The sequence below is a fragment of the Cryptomeria japonica genome, chromosome 3, assembly GCF_030272615.1.
Source record: "Cryptomeria japonica chromosome 3, Sugi_1.0, whole genome shotgun sequence".
Lineage (NCBI taxonomy): Eukaryota > Viridiplantae > Streptophyta > Pinopsida > Cupressales > Cupressaceae > Cryptomeria > Cryptomeria japonica.
In genome coordinates, this window is record NC_081407.1 from 384020162 (window position 1) to 384036131 (window position 15970).

General features: G+C 36.4%; 1 protein-coding gene across 5 annotated transcripts in view; it reads left to right on the forward strand.

The window, feature by feature from the left end:
• The window catches only part of LOC131044736 (uncharacterized), a 173008-nt gene that overhangs the window by 149507 nt on the left and 7531 nt on the right, over positions 1-15970 (forward strand). The window contains exon 10 of one of the 5 annotated variants that reach the window (XM_057978137.2): positions 10421-10859. The exons of the other annotated variants lie outside the window; for them this stretch is intronic. The gene's annotated coding sequence lies outside the window, so the exon portion shown is untranslated. Of the gene's footprint in view, positions 1-10420; positions 10860-15970 lie in introns of those variants that run through there. 5 annotated transcript variants of the gene reach the window in all.

Here is a 15970-nt window from a genome sequence, read left to right on the forward strand (position 1 = left end):
TGTTATCGGGTTTAATGAATACACCACTTCATTTGGCATTAACATTGGTTAACAAATGCACCGGTTGGATTATATACATCGTGCACTTTGAATCATCGGTGTTTATATGAACCAATTCATTAAATTGATCAGTCATTATATTATGATATTACAATATGCTATCGGGGGTTTTTGAACCGATAATCAGCATTGTGTTAATGGTATAATTGTAAAGGCACCGATCAATGGGTGCATTGATCGGTCATGCCTAAAAGGCATGACCGGTCAATACACCAATTGACCGGTTGCCTAAATGATATATATGCCAATTGAATTCATTTGGAGAAGATGTAGAAAATATTAAATGATCTCTCTCCTTCAAACCTGCAGATAAAAATCAGAATTATTAGACATTGACATAATTCCTCATATCCATATATAGCATTCATAGTTCATAACTTGTTCTTTAATTAAAATTGAAATAACTTTACATGGTATCAGAGCCAAGGTAATCGAACCTAAGGCTATTCAATTTTGATAAAATTCAAGGACTAAGTTACAAACTACATCACATTTCCATAATGGCCGACGCTATCAGATTCGAAGATAGACTCGGAGGTAGTGAAGATTTTTCAGCTTGGAAGTTTAGAATCAAAATGATTTTAAGAGAAAACAAAGTTGATTCATATGTCCAAACTGAAAGTGCACAACCAGAAGATGAAACCGAGAAATCCACATGGATCGAGGGAAATGATAAGGCTATTAAAATAATAGTGGATGGGCTAAGAAATAATATAATGCCCATCATTAGAAAGCAGGAGACGGCTTATAAAATGTTCAAGGCACTTGAAAGGACATTTGAGATATCAAATGCAAGTCGTACTCTGGCATTAAAATGAGAGATCAACCATATCAGTATGAACAAAGGGGAGACAATTAACTCCTACTTCATGAGGATATCAAGCCTAAGAGATGACCTAGCTTCCCTTGGATACGACATCCAAAGCAAAGAGTTAACACTCATTGCTCTAGATGGATTGCCTAGTGGATGGAACACATTCGTCCAAGGCATCAATGCTAGGTCCAAATATCCTAAGTTTGAAAGACTAAGAGATGACTGTCTACAAGAAGAATCCAGATTGAACAAGGTAGGAATAAAACAGAAGAATATAGATGAAGACTTGCAAGTCCTAAATACAAACATCAATAAGAAGTACAAAAAGAAGCAATTCAGGAAAAGAAAAGCTAAACAAGGCAAGAACACTTCTAAGAAAGACCTATCACATGTTCAATATTATAGGTGTGACAAATTCGGACACTATGTTGCAAACTGTCCGGAGAAAGGGAAGCAAGCCACATTTGCAAAAGTGAGGAAATCTAGAAGAGAAATGACTCCGAGAACTATGTCCTCTACTCAGCACTTACAAGCCATGCTTCAAAAAAATCTAACTCATGGGTGATCGACAGTGGTTCATCCAGACACATCACCGGCTTTAGAGAAATACTAGACTCCATGATAGAGAAAGATGATGAGGAAGTAACCATCAGAGACAATTCTTCACATCCAGTCAGAGGAATTGGAACCTGCACCATCAAACTGAAGACAGGCATGTCACTACGACTTGAAGAAGTACTATATGTTCCAGGCATCAAAAGAAATCTAATCTCCATATCAGCACTAGAAGATCAAGGATACAGAGTGACCTTCATGGAAAACAAGGTGTTGGCTTGGCCAAAGAGATCCTCCATCAAAGACGCTAAGGTCATTGGTCGAAGACAAGGCTATTTGTATGAGCTATGTACAGAGCCCAATCTAGCATTGATCCATGAAGCAACTAATGCAAATGAAGTATGGCATAGGAGATTAGGCCATCTGAATTATAGAGCTTTGTCAACCATGGGAAACCTTGTCACAGGTTTACCTAAGTTGAAGCAATATCATTCAGAGGCATGCAAAGGGTGTGCCTTAGGTAAAAATACCAAAAATGCATTTCAGAATAGTACTAGGAAAACTAGCAAAGTTTTGGAGTTAATTCATTCTGATGTATGTGGACCTGTGTTCGTACCCTCGCTAGGGGGATTTTTGTACTATGTAATTTTTGTTGATGACTACTCTAGGAAGACGTGGATCTACTTTTTGAAATGTAAAGAATCAGAAGAGATCCTAAGTAGGTTTAAAGAGTTTAAAACATTAACAGAAAATCTCTCTGAAAACAAAATTAAAACCTTAAGAACTGACAATGGGGGGGAATACACATCAGGACTATTTAAAGACTTTTGTAAAAATTCTGGGATTAAGAGGGAGTTGACAATACCTTATAATCCACAACAAAATGGAGTAGCTGAAAGGAAAAATAGGACCATAGTAGAAGCTGCCAAAGCCATGATACTAGATCAAAATCTAAACTTGAACCTTTGGGCAGAAGCAACTAACACTGTTGTGTACATACAAAATAGATGTCCTCATTCACACCTTGAAGATAAAACTCCTGAGGAAGTCTTTACCAAGACAAAACCAAATATCAGCCATCTTAGGATATTTGGGTGTCCAGTCTATATTCATGTACCTAAAGAGAAAAGACTAAAACTAGAACCCTCTGGAAAAAAGGGAATACTTGTAGGATACAGTGAAACTTCTAAAGCCTACAGAATCTATGTACAAGGGCAGAGAAATATTGAACTCGGTAGGGATGTAATCTTCGAAGAAGATTTAGCCTTCAAAAGGGCCCAAAATACAATAGAACCTGAAATTCATAATCCTACTCCTGAGCTTCAGAGGGAGTATCTTGAGGAAACTATAAGTGAAACACAAGACCCACCTATAGATAATCGCAAGAAAAGACCACTATGGGCCACCAAAACTATAGCAGAAGCTCAGAAGTTCACTGCTCCTTCAGGAACCTTCAGGGAAAGCAAGAGGCCTAATAAATTCATCAACTATGTTGCACTTATGAATGATCTCTCTAAAGCTGAACCTAACAATGTTTCAGATGCACTCAAACATCAAGTATGGATAGATGCCATGACTGAAGAATATCAGTCCATTATGAAGAATGATGTTTGGGAGATTGTTCCTAGGCCAACCAAGAAGTCTGTTGTGTCTTCTAAATGGTTGTTTAAAATCAAGCATGCTGCAGATGGCAGTATTGAAAAATACAAGGCCAGATATCTGCTATGCTGTTAATGCCTTAAGTCAGTTCATGTGTGAACCTAAGGAGATACACCTGGTTGCAGTAAAGCATATAATGAGATATCTACAAGGTACCCTAAAGCTTGGTCTTAAATATGAAAAGGTTGACATAGATCTACATGGATTTACAGATTCAGATTGGGCTGGCAGTGTGACTGACAGAAAGAGCACTTCAGGGTGCTGCTTCAGTTTAGGGTCAGCCATGATATCCTGGATCAGCAGAAAACAATCTTCAGTAGTTCAGAGTTCCACAAAGGCTGAATATATTGCAGCTTCAATGGCTGCCCAAGAAGCAGTATGGCTAAGGAAATTGCTCGTGGGATTATTTGGAGAACCTATGAAACCTACAGTCATTCAGTATGATAATCAAAGCTGTATAAAACTCTCTATAAATCCAGTATTTCATGACAAGTCCAAACATATTGAGATTCCATATCACTATGTACGAGATATGGTTGACAAGAATGTGATAAAGTTAGAATATGTGTGTACAGGAGATCAGACTGCAGATATTCTGACCAAACCACTTTCCAGAGTGAAGGTTGATCACTTCAGAAAGGGTTTAGGTATGTGTTGTGACGTTTTCACACATCGCCCCATTGCAAATGGGGACCCCTGTTTTTTCCTTTTTAGGGTTTTTTTTTTTTTGGTCTTTTAGGGTTTTGTTAGTTAGCCTTTGCATTTTGAGTGCTGTCGGGGAGATCAATAGGATAGCAAGTCCGGCTTGAGTGATGTCCTGATCTTGAAATTTGGCTAAGTCTGAAAGTCCTGATCCTGAAAATTTGGCGAAGTCTGAAAGTCCTGATCCTGAAATTTGGCTAAGTCTGGAATGTCCTGATCTTGAATTTGACTGAGTCTGGAAACTGAAAAACCTCAAAAAACTAGATTTTGCAATATAACTCCTAGAGGTCTGAAACCACTCTCAAACATCCTGAAAGTATATATGGAATATAACTTAAAGTATAAGAAAGAAGAAACATAGAAGGCAATGTCACTTATACTTAAATGTTATATTCCATAAAAATTATCCTGATAGAGAGTTCAAAAAGTCAAATTTCGCTCCTGTCCTTCACTGAGGATCCAGAGCGAATTTCGCTCCTGTCCCTCTCCAAGGGACCAAGGCAAAGCTCTCCTGTCCCTCACCAAGGGTCCAGGGCGAAAAGGCTTATTTGAGTCATTCCTGACCTTCTTTGGTCAAATTGGAACATCAAAGGCATGGTGAAGGACGAAATGAGTATGATAGAGCATCCAGACTTGACAATGAAATGATGGAGTTTTTGTCTACAAAGGTAAAAGCGCTCCTGTCCCTCACCAAGGGACCAGAGCAATTTTCTTTATATGCACAATTTTAGACCTTTTTTGGACATTAACTTTTATTCATGGCGTGTAACAAGATGATATCTTCCCCTAGCAAAGGAATTTCGAGATGAAAAGTGAAAAGATTTGGCCTAGAGGGCAAAATTCACTCCTGTCCCTCACTGAAGGACCGGAGCTTGAATTTCAAATTTGCACTGTTCTTGTAGGATCAAGACAATTTTATGATTTGAAGAGACCAAGGAAAACATGATTTATCCATTGAATATAATTTGGAAGGCTAACAAAGGATGGATAAGCTTGGATTTGCAAAATCGCTCCTGTCCCTCTCCAAGGGACCAGGGCGAAAAACCTAATATCCAGTCCTTCTCGCCAAGTTTGGACGAATCTAAGCCAAGGCGCGAATTTGAAATGACGTTTAAAATGCCTTGAGGTTGATATGATCAAGAATTTGCGCAACGGATGCAAAAGGCGCTCCTGTCCCTCACTAAAGGACCAGGGAGATTTTTATAAAATCAACAATTTCCCTCCGAGATTATGCTAAGGCAAAGTTGAGCAAGATTGGAAAGGTCTTCTAAATCATGATGAACAAAGGTTTGACTCCAAAAACTTGATGATCCTAGGCCAAATGCAAAAGGCGCTCCTGTCCCTCACTGAAGGACCAGGGCGAAAATCTCTAGAACATCAATTTTGCCTTGCAAAAAACAAGTTGAACATGCACTGAAGGGACGAAAGGGATCATTGCTAGCCCCACAACGTGAATTGGCAATTAAAAAATGAAGGATTGAGGACAAAAGTGAAAAGGCGCTCCTGTCCCTCTCCAAGGGACCAGAGCGAAGTTATTGGCATTCACTATTTTCTACTTGGGCGTTAATATCCTCCAAATCGCATGAAATGCCAAAATCATCAACTTCGAAATATTTGAAAAAAATTAATTAAATTGGCATTTAATAAATTAATTTTGGGCCTCAAAAAATCGAATTTCTATTGTGAAGGCATTTAAAATTAATTTTTATTAAATTAAAATTAAAAGATGAGGCGCTTGAGGTATTATTTTTATTCATTTTATCAAGTCGGCCTCTTCTTTTTTTTAATTTTATTTATTTTTTTGTCTTTATTTGCAAGGTTGGCCTCATGGGTAAGTGGAAGGTGAGCGCTCTATATATTGGAGGTGTTGTTTCACAATTCAAATCATTCAATCATCCTTTCAAGTGCGAAATTGGAGAGCAATTTGAGGAGCGAAATCCAGAGGAGTGGAGCGAATTTCTACTAAGTGTGGAGAAGCTAGTGGAGGGCGAAATTCATCTTGAAAGCTATTGGAGAGGTGAATTTCTAGCTAGATTGGAGGATAATTTCCAGATTTTTTGAAGACATTTAAAGGCGAATTTCCAGATTTTTGAAGAGGCTAGTGGAGTTTATTCTTTTTCAAACTAGAGGAGGCGTACTTCATCCAAGGAAGGACTATAAATCTTGCCCAACAAAATCCGGTCCTCTTCCTTCATTTTTCAAGGTTTTGTACTTAAATACTCAAAGGGAAGGTATGAAGAATCATTTTTTGAAGTTCTTATTCAAGACTTATTATGATCCCATTGCAATTTTGTAAAGTCTAAGTCTTGAAGATCCAAATTCCATTCATTATTAATTTGAAAATGTGTAGTTCTTGATTTATCATGACTTTTTTCAAATTAATATCTTAAGTTTTACCGTTGAAAGGTCTTAAATTTCATGCTTTGAGGTTTGATGCTCAAAAGACTAACTTTAATATTTTGTGTAGGCATCAAATGGAGATCCCGGAGTTGTAAAATCAAGCCAGATCAAGGATGGTCTCCTCCAAGGACGATCAAGCAAGGACAAGGGCGACCTCCTCCAGTCTAGCATCGACAAGGACGGCCTTCTTTGGACTAACGTCATCAAGGGCGACTTCTCCAATCCAGTATTCCAAGGTGAGGTACATCAATCATCCTGCACATCAAGGACACAAGAAGTTAAAACAAGGGTTCGTTGAAGAAGCAGATAGTTCTAGATGAATTAATTAAAGCTAGCTTCTCAACAACATCAAGTTGAATATTTACCAAGTTACAAGTGTCAGACGAGGTGGCATCCTAGTCATCGCTTCTCCAGTCAGTGTGGTCCACCTCAGCATGTCCAGATTCAATGTACCTAACTCATGGAAGGTGGCACAAACTCCGATGTACCTACCCCGGCTATCCATTGGTCGATTTTTCCAGAGAGGACATGTGTCCAAGCAATACAATTATTTCATTGGTCGAGCATTAAATGTTATGTAATGGTTGTAACAAACCCTAATTAGGGTTTTCATTGTAAAATTTTGGCCATTGATCTCGAATTGATCTTAGCCATCGAATTGTATTGAGGGCACTATATAAGCCCTGGCATTTCATTTGTAAAGGAGTTAGAATATAGTCGGAAGCAGTTAGAAGACAGATAGAGAGTAGTTAGAAGGTGATTAGCTAGTTGATAGAATAGCAATTAGAGTAGAGTAGAGAGAGAAGGCAAAGATTGTTGCCAAGATGTTGTTGTAAAAGACATGTAACTTCATTGAAGAAATGGTGAAATTTATGGGTCGATTCGACAATTTGCATGGTCTCTATACTTCTCGTATTTGATTTCGTGTTATTAGATGAGTGGAAGAAATATGCTTGATTGATGGTGGAATTCGTATATCCATACTACTAGCAGTTTGTTGATTGCAGACTTGCCTTGTGTAGTCAACTGGAATCATTCAGCTTAAGCTTAACTTCAATTGTCGCTTCTTCATTGATATGCATCAACCTGATGGTGTCTATGCCTGTAGTGATGATTTGAACATCATAAAGCTTTCCTTCGAAGATCGCACTAACCTTGTGGAGATGTTCCTGTGATGTCAAAACAAGACTTAGTTAGAATTCCATCAAAGATCATTCATTGCTCTTACATTCTTAGTGTTAGGATTAGATCCTTTCCTCGCCCTCATCTTTTTTCCTTTTTTCAAATCTAAGCTAGTGAAAATCCTGTGTTCCAGCAATATTCAAAGCAAATCAGAAGTTCAGTCATCAAGTGTAAGTCCCCTTGTGATTCCAACAAATCACATCATACCACAGAGAGCTTATCCACACGTAGAGACCCTACATACAAGAACCTTGGAGTCATCCTGATTGATCCTTTTTCGCGATATCTTCAGCAATCAAAGGCTTTATTCAAGAGAGGATAAGGTACCCTTGGGTATTTTATTCTTTGTTTGATTGTGTACAAAATACACGTCAACAGTATGATAGAAAGGTAATCTGCTTTGTAATCTATACTTACATATATTTAAGATGTTTAAGGTGTAAACTTCTTTGTCATGTTTGGACTATCTCTTGGCTTCTTGCCACCTGTGTTCATATCTAAGAGGTGACGATCTCTCAGATACTGAACACTTGTATGTAGACATCATAAGGTGACGATCTTATGATAGTCAAACCAGTAATCATGTTGGATCACTGGTAAGTCATGGATGTGCCATGACTATGTTGTGATACAACATTTGTACAAATGTTATTGCATTATCACAACTTGGATATGATGAGAACTTAAGCACTTCTCATATGGTTATCCTTGTATTGCGTGTTAGGCAATACTGATATCACGTGTAGGTGATATCTCAACCATTGATCATGTTGGATCTCTGGTAAGTCATGGATGTGCCATGACTATGTTGTGATAAACATTTATAAATGTTATTGCACTTATCACAACTTGGATATGATGAGAAACTAACCTTTCTCATAGACTTATCCTTAAGTATTGCGTGTTAGGCAATACTGATATCACGTGTTAGGTGATATCTTGATGAATCTTACAGATCACATGTTTTGGTGATTTCTCACATGATCAGGTGATGATTCTCTTACTTTTATCACATGTTAAAATAATACTTTATGTCACATGCTCAAGTGATGTTCTTCTATTTTGTATCATATGTCTTGATGGTACTTCTCATGTATAAATGATTTTTGCTGACTGACATTATCTTAGTTATGGAAAGGAAATGTGATGCAGGTTGCCTTATCTATCTTCCAAAGCTAAGAGGGAGTGTTAATGCATGGTAGCTTATGCAAATTAAGATCTTCCTAACCTTCCTTGTTCTGTTATTTATCTACATGCTTCATGTCTGATTTATATTGCATGTGATTATCGGATTGTACAAACATTGCTTATCATTATGCTATCGGGCTAACAACCCGATAGCATATTAATGTCAATTGTTAATTGGCATTAATATGCTATCGGGGTATTAACCCGATAGCATATTAAATGCTATAAGTTATCGGGTTAAATTCGCCGATACATACTTGCTATCGGGTGCATAAACATTGGCACCGATTCACATCTCTTATCGGGCTTAATTATATCGGGCATATTTGTTATCGGGTTTAATGAATACACCGCTTCATTTGGCATTAACATTGGTTAACAAATGCACCGGTTGGATTATATACATCGTGCACTTTGAATCATCGGTGTTTATATGAACCGATTCATTAAATTGATCAGTCATTATATTATGATATTACAATATGCTATCGGGGGTTTTTGAACCGATAATCAGCATTGTGTTAATGGTATAATTGTAAAGGCACCAATCAATGGGTGCATTGATCGGTCATGCCTAAAAGGCATGACCGGTCAATACACCAATTGACCGGTTGCCTAAATGATATATATGCCAATTGAATTCATTTGGAGAAGACATAGAAAATATTAAATGATCTCTCTCCTTTAGACATGCAGATAAAAATCAGAATTATTAGACATTGACATAATTCCTCATATCCATATATAGCATTCATAGTTCATAACTTGTTCTTTAATTAAAATTGAAATAACTTTACATGGTGAAGGTATTCAGATGCATTGAATTTCTGAAATTCTATATTAGTAATTTTTTATGTTGTAATTCACATTAGGGTTCTTTGATAAATTTGGAAGTCATAACCAAAAGTCTAAGGATTCCGTCCTTGAGGGTATGTCTTTCAAATGTTTTTCACTTCACACATAGAAAATATAAAACATTTACCCCACAAAAACACATGACAAAATGCGGTGACAAAATTAAAATCTCTACAATTTTCCTCAGCTTCACTTTTCAGCTTACCCTGCATCACACACTTAACTTATTTTCTACAACATAGGATCAAAACAGAACTATATGTTCAAATATTTATTAAAACTGCAATAAATCCCATTCATCCATTCTCAAGCAAACTTCAGCATGAAAAAACAAAAAATTGATGATAAAATGTAAACTTATATTTTTGTTCTCATATCTTTTGAAAGTTAGGGAAATATAGATGTGTAATGTGTAGTGGACTTCAGCATAAAAAATTAAAAATTGAAGACGAATTTTATCTCAGCGAAAATTGTCATGACCTTCCCAAGACACTTTAGTATTTGATTTTGAAAGTTGCATGTAAAATTGATGTACTTAGATGATTTCTGATGTATAACATTGATGATTATTTTGACTTAGATATTATCTTTGCTATTATTTACTTGGATAAGTTGAATCAGTTTCTTATTGTTGGTGCATGTGCTCAAAATCACACTTTTGTGATGTGCTGGTGCACCATGTGGCTCTAGTCACGTCCTAGTTTGACCAATGCTACATGGCCCTAAGATGAATAAATGTTTACATACATACTGTGTTATAGGATGTCCTTCACTACTGTGCTCGTTTGTTTTATAATTTTTTTTAATATTTGATCTTGACTCTTGCTTGTTGTGAGCTAATGTGTTTGGTCACCTTGGAGGGTCCCTATGTTGATGATTTATCTTTATATTGGTTTGATTTCTAATAAAGTTATATTTAGTTTGGGAAAATATATTAGGACCAAGTTTAGAATTTAGTTTAAGCTAAATATTTTTGTAGCCTTAATGATGCAAAGGTATTGGCAGGAATTTGGAGATTACTGGCATTTTATGTGAATGGAATGCACAGCTAGGTCTATTTTGTGAGGAATTAATGGCATTTATTCTCTTTTGAAAGCACCTATATAAATGAGTTGAGTGGAAGTCGAGTTAGGAGTTGAAAAGAGGTTTGTTTTTCATTTTGGTTTTCATCTGTGAGATGTAGGTGAAGCTCATTCCTTTTTCTACTAAAAAATGATCATGCAAAAAGAAGAGATTAATGCAACTCTAGTTGGATTTTGGAGAGATCCTCATCCTTGGGATCCATGAGGGTTTATTAGGACGTCTTTTCTAACAACTTAGGGTGATATTAGTTTCATGGTTTTTGTTGCTTATTTGACTCCAAAAATCTAAAATTTGTAGAATTTGTTTGATCTTCATAAATAAAGATGAAAAGCTGATCAAACTTTATTTGGAAAAGTTATGTCTGCTTATGGGAAAGGCATGCCTCTTGATAACCTTGAACAAATTTCAAATGTTTGTTAACCATATGAATGGTGCACATTAGTATTGTTGTTGCATACTTTATTTTTGAATCCCTTACTTGTCTACATAATACATATTGGTACATTTTAGTCTTTACCCAAAACTTGTTTCATTCTTTGTGGCATGCGCTTTCATCTCCTCATGCAACTTTCAAAACTTGAAACATTATCTGTCCACTATTTGGCACACTCTTCACATCTTTGTTGTAATTTTTTTTTGATAGAATACATATCTCCATATATCATGGCATGCACTCTATAACCATACTTGCAACTTCAAATTGAAATGAGCTTGTCTTCGCCTTTCATTGGTGGGTTCCAATCACTTTGTCTACATGTTTTTTGTTTTGACTATTTGCATGTCATTGTATTGTATGACATTTGCAACTTTAATTAAAAAAGTCTCCCTATATTATACTAGCACATGCATGTATTTATATTCACAAACTTTTACAAAAATTGTGCCTTCAACCTTGTTAGGTGCATGTTTTCTATCCCTATTGCTAGTTTTGCCAACTAAAAGACCCTCTTCCAAAATTGCTCTCTAATTTTAACATACAAACTTCTTTCTTGCCTTGATGATTTCCCATGACCTTATACTCCTTGAAACCTATTCTTTACATTGGTGAATGGTTCTCAAAGCTTTGTTAATCAATCTTGAAGACATACAAAAGAAAGAAAAAGTAACATAGTTGATCAACTGTGACATGACTCTTAACTTGAAAAGACAAGGAATTAGCTTGAAATTTGTCCTATTACTAAAAAATCCATATGGGGATATGATGCAAGAACATTTGGTGGTGTAAGGGCAATCTTGCATCACCCAAAAATATTTCTTTTTGTTTTGGTTTTCTTTAATGTTTTTGCAGTTCTGGATACCGATTTGGATGAATAAGAGAATCCAACTCTCAGAATTGTCAAGTTGTTTTTTCTTGCCAACTGCCCAAAATAGTAGGTTTTTATTTGAAGGCAGATGGAGCCCAAAATTTCTAGGAAGATTAAGGAAGGAAAAATAAGCATTGGCGAAAGAATCAGGTCAAAAGAATTAACGGTTTGAAAGTTATTAAAGTTTCAATTTCCCGAAAAACTGAAAAAAAATTTCCAAGTCAGATTTGAGGCATTAAACAATGTCGAACGGGGCTGAAAATGGTGGGAATCGACAAATCCATCCTTCAACATATTCTACATTCAGAGAGATTTTCGGCGCTTCAAACAGTTCGTAAATCTGATTCCCAGATCAAAAGTTATGGCTGCCAGAAGTTGGACAATTTTTCGAAAAGTTCCAATTTTCGAATCTGGCTGTATTTTCAAATTTCCAATTTCATGTTTTGGAATTGGTCCGCCATTTGGTAATTTTATATTGTAATTTCGGCTCCAAAACAAAAGAAAGTCTATTTAAGACTCATATGTAGAAACTGGGAAGTTAGTTGTTGGAGTTGTGTTTTGGGAGTTTGGTTCTAGGTTGGAAAATTTCTTTGTAAAGGGTTTCCAAAAAACTCTGTAAGCTGCGTGTTGCAACATGTGAGGATTTATTCCTCTTATTTGCATTTATGCATGTATTCCAGATAGTTTTTCAGATAATAATAATAATATCTCTTGTCTCTTTTATCGTAATTTGTTGTGTTTTTTTGTTTCTCGGGTTGTTCCCGCATCAAGATAACAATTATCTTGAGTAGGGGGATGAGTGGCTATCCTAAGTATGGGCTTATAATGCACCCCCACTAACAAAAGTGTGATAAGTGTTTAGTGTTGGGATTTAATCATGTCATACCCTTTTTTGGCTTGAGTCCATTACCTTTTGTGTGCCCTTTTCATGATTCCTCAAAAATAATTTATTTGAGACAGTTCTTAAGGGTTGTCATGTTGTTTGCTTCATGGCTTCAGTCATTTACCCAATGTGAAAATTTAAAAGTTGGCTAAGTGCTATTCTTGTCAATTGTCGGGGTTTCAACCTTACATCGACCCTCATGTTCCTCTTATCACTCATTCCCTTTCATCTTCACAACCCTAGAATCTTGCATAAAATTTTGCAAAATAATTAAGTATTACACTAATTAAGCTTTCGCTAAACCTCTTACACTACTACCGTTTTGGCATGCATCATCGCTCACTCCCAATCCTTGAAACCCCAATCCTCCCCTTAAAAGTTTGTCTAAGTGCCCACCCTATTGGCCTTCAAGGTTTCCCATTATCACTATTCTTCCTCTACTCCATCCAACCCCATCTTCCCAATCTTTGATGCTTTGTCCCAAAAAATATTTAAAGTATTTCAAGGTTTGATTTTCAGGTATGTCTTAAATATTAACTATTTTCCTCATAAGTTAGACATTCTTCCCAATCCTTGATCTTAGATGTCCTAGTCTTCAGGCTTCAATGATCAAGTTTCCTTTCTAACATCTTTCCTCTTTAAGTATTCCTCTTGGTTCCGGACTCTCAATCCATTTTCATCACTCCTTGTTGAATTCTTCTAAGTCATTTAGCTATTGGCTTTTCAACCTTCTCTTTACTTCCTTTCCACTTTTCATAAGTGTTAGAGGTTGAGCTTGATTCCTGGCCCCCAAAAAAATGACATTTCAACCTTTTCCACTTGTTCCATCACCTAATTGAAGAGGGATATAAATGTTAGGCCTGAAGGTTAATGTCCAACAACGCTATGGCTATATGTTTGATGGGATCTTGCATTGCCTCCTACTTTTGGGGGGGCTTGTCTAGCATGTGAGAAGTGTTGATCCTAGAGTCCAACCCACAACAACTCTTGTTGGGTCTTTGTGATATTTAATGCCAAATCATTCAAATGCATTGATAATGTTAAAAGTGACCTTTTCACAGGTTTCAAAGACATGCTTCTCTTCCACCTACTTCACCAACTTGCACTAATGGCACTACCTCTCCATAAACCAAAATGAAATGTGAATGTCCTCCATCAATTTGGAACGCTCATTTTGGGCATGGTCTATTCCTTGGCAATTGATTTCAAAATGCTACAGTGTTGTTGATTAGGGTTGGGCACCCAAGCGTATATGTTGTGAGTTTTGCTCATTCGAAAAGGGGATTGGTTCTTCTTGGTGGTCGTTGGAGGCTTTGTAGGTGTAGAAGATTGTCTAGGGTTTCAGATCATGTTATTTACAATAGTAGGATGGCTATGGATTCTTGGAGCATGTAAAGGAATAAGATGCATCATATAGATATTGTGTAGAGAATGTCTTCATCATTGTTTGTGTTCCTCTAGGAAAATGTTTTATAGTTTGTAAAGATTCTCCCTTGCCACATTTGTTGGTATGGTTGTAAAATGAAATTGATGAAAGTAACATCATTTCAAATATTTCAAGTTTGGTCATGGCCTTTGCATGTTTCAAATGGATGTATGCAATTAAATGTGGATTACTAAGTATGCTCTATGTATAGTGTCTATGCTTTGATGGCATATAAGTTGATATCTCTTCTTTTAAGCTTCCTACAAGGTTTTCTTTCTTGTTGTTTGAGACTCTATAGCTCACTAGATAGGCACAAGTCTGTTTGCCCACCTGGCCAATCTCAAGTAATTTAAACAAAATATGTTCATCAATAGTTATTTTAGGTGCTTCTTGTGCATCCATGGTTATCATTATAACCAAGGAAATATTCTTAAGTGAGCAGTCAATTTGGCTATATCTTATGTGGGTCATTCATGGCATATAAGTTGATATCTCTTCTTTTAAGCTTCCTACAAGGTTTTCTTTCTTGTTGTTTGAGACTCTATAGCTCACTAGATAGGCACAAGTCTGTTTGCCCACCTGGCCAATCTCAAGTAATTTAAACAAAATATGTTCATCAATAGTTATTTTAGGTGCTTCTTGTGCATCCATGGTTATCATTATAACCAAGGAAATATTCTTAAGTGAGCAGTCAATTTGGCTATATCTTATGTGGGTCATTCTTGCACAACCATATCAGCTATATAGAGGTTACATATAATAAGTTGTTCTTGGTCCAATGATAGTCTTTGGGACTAATACATCAAGCTAGGTTGGGTTGCATATGTTTATTGATTCTATATTTTGTGTTATTTTAATACTTGTTGAGGTATACCCCAAGGAACCCCCTCCTAAATTTAAGTCGAGCTCGAAGTGTAGGAGAGATAACCCACTTTCGTAGAGTTGTCCATTAACACTCCACAATTTGTTGAGTAGATTTCACTTGCACGATGACAACTCTAGCCTTGTGAGTGAGATTCGGTTCCAAGAAGTGGAGTAGTGTTTTTGAGCTCCAACAGGCTTCGTTGTTGGGGAGAATTTAAGGGTGGTTTGTTATTGTTGTGGATGGTAAACAATTTGCATTTTGTTGTGTATTGAAGTTGGCATCTTGTCAACTTATGCCAACATAATGACACTAAAAAAATGATGAGGGGTATTGGGTTGAAAAGATTGTGAAGACTTTGTTGGTGGCTGCAACCCAAAATCAAATTTGTGCCTTGAAGGTTTGTGTGCTTCAAGGGTTTCCTGAGGTGGTGACTTTGTTGTCAAAGAACATGCAATTTTGTTATTGTTCATGTTTCATGAACACTTATCAGGTGGTTGCAGCTAATTATAAGGTGTATCATGTTTTTCTTTTTTATCTAAAGCATGGTTTCTCTCTTAGTAAAGAAATAATTTTTATTTTTCCTCTCTTTTCCACTCTACGTAAAATTTGTAACCATCCACGATGAGCTGAAATGGCTGCATTTATCATAAGGAGACTCTTTCAAAAGTATCATACAATTCAAACCCTTGGGAGTATGATAGGATACATGTGTTGGAATATTATGAGAATGAATCACCCTGTTGTTCATACAACCCAACACAAGAGACAACTTCACATTTAGGCATACAAGCATCCATACATGAAAACAAGTTAAGGATAAAAGAGCTTGAGGAGCTTGAGAGGCAATGTGGAGAGAGATTCAATATTTTGCTATCATAGAGACACCCTATTGTTACAAAAAATGGCTTTATTCATCTCTTTTTGTACCTCTTGATCCCATTTATGAGTAACTTGACCTTTCTTGGGTTGATTATGAGATACAATTGATGAAATA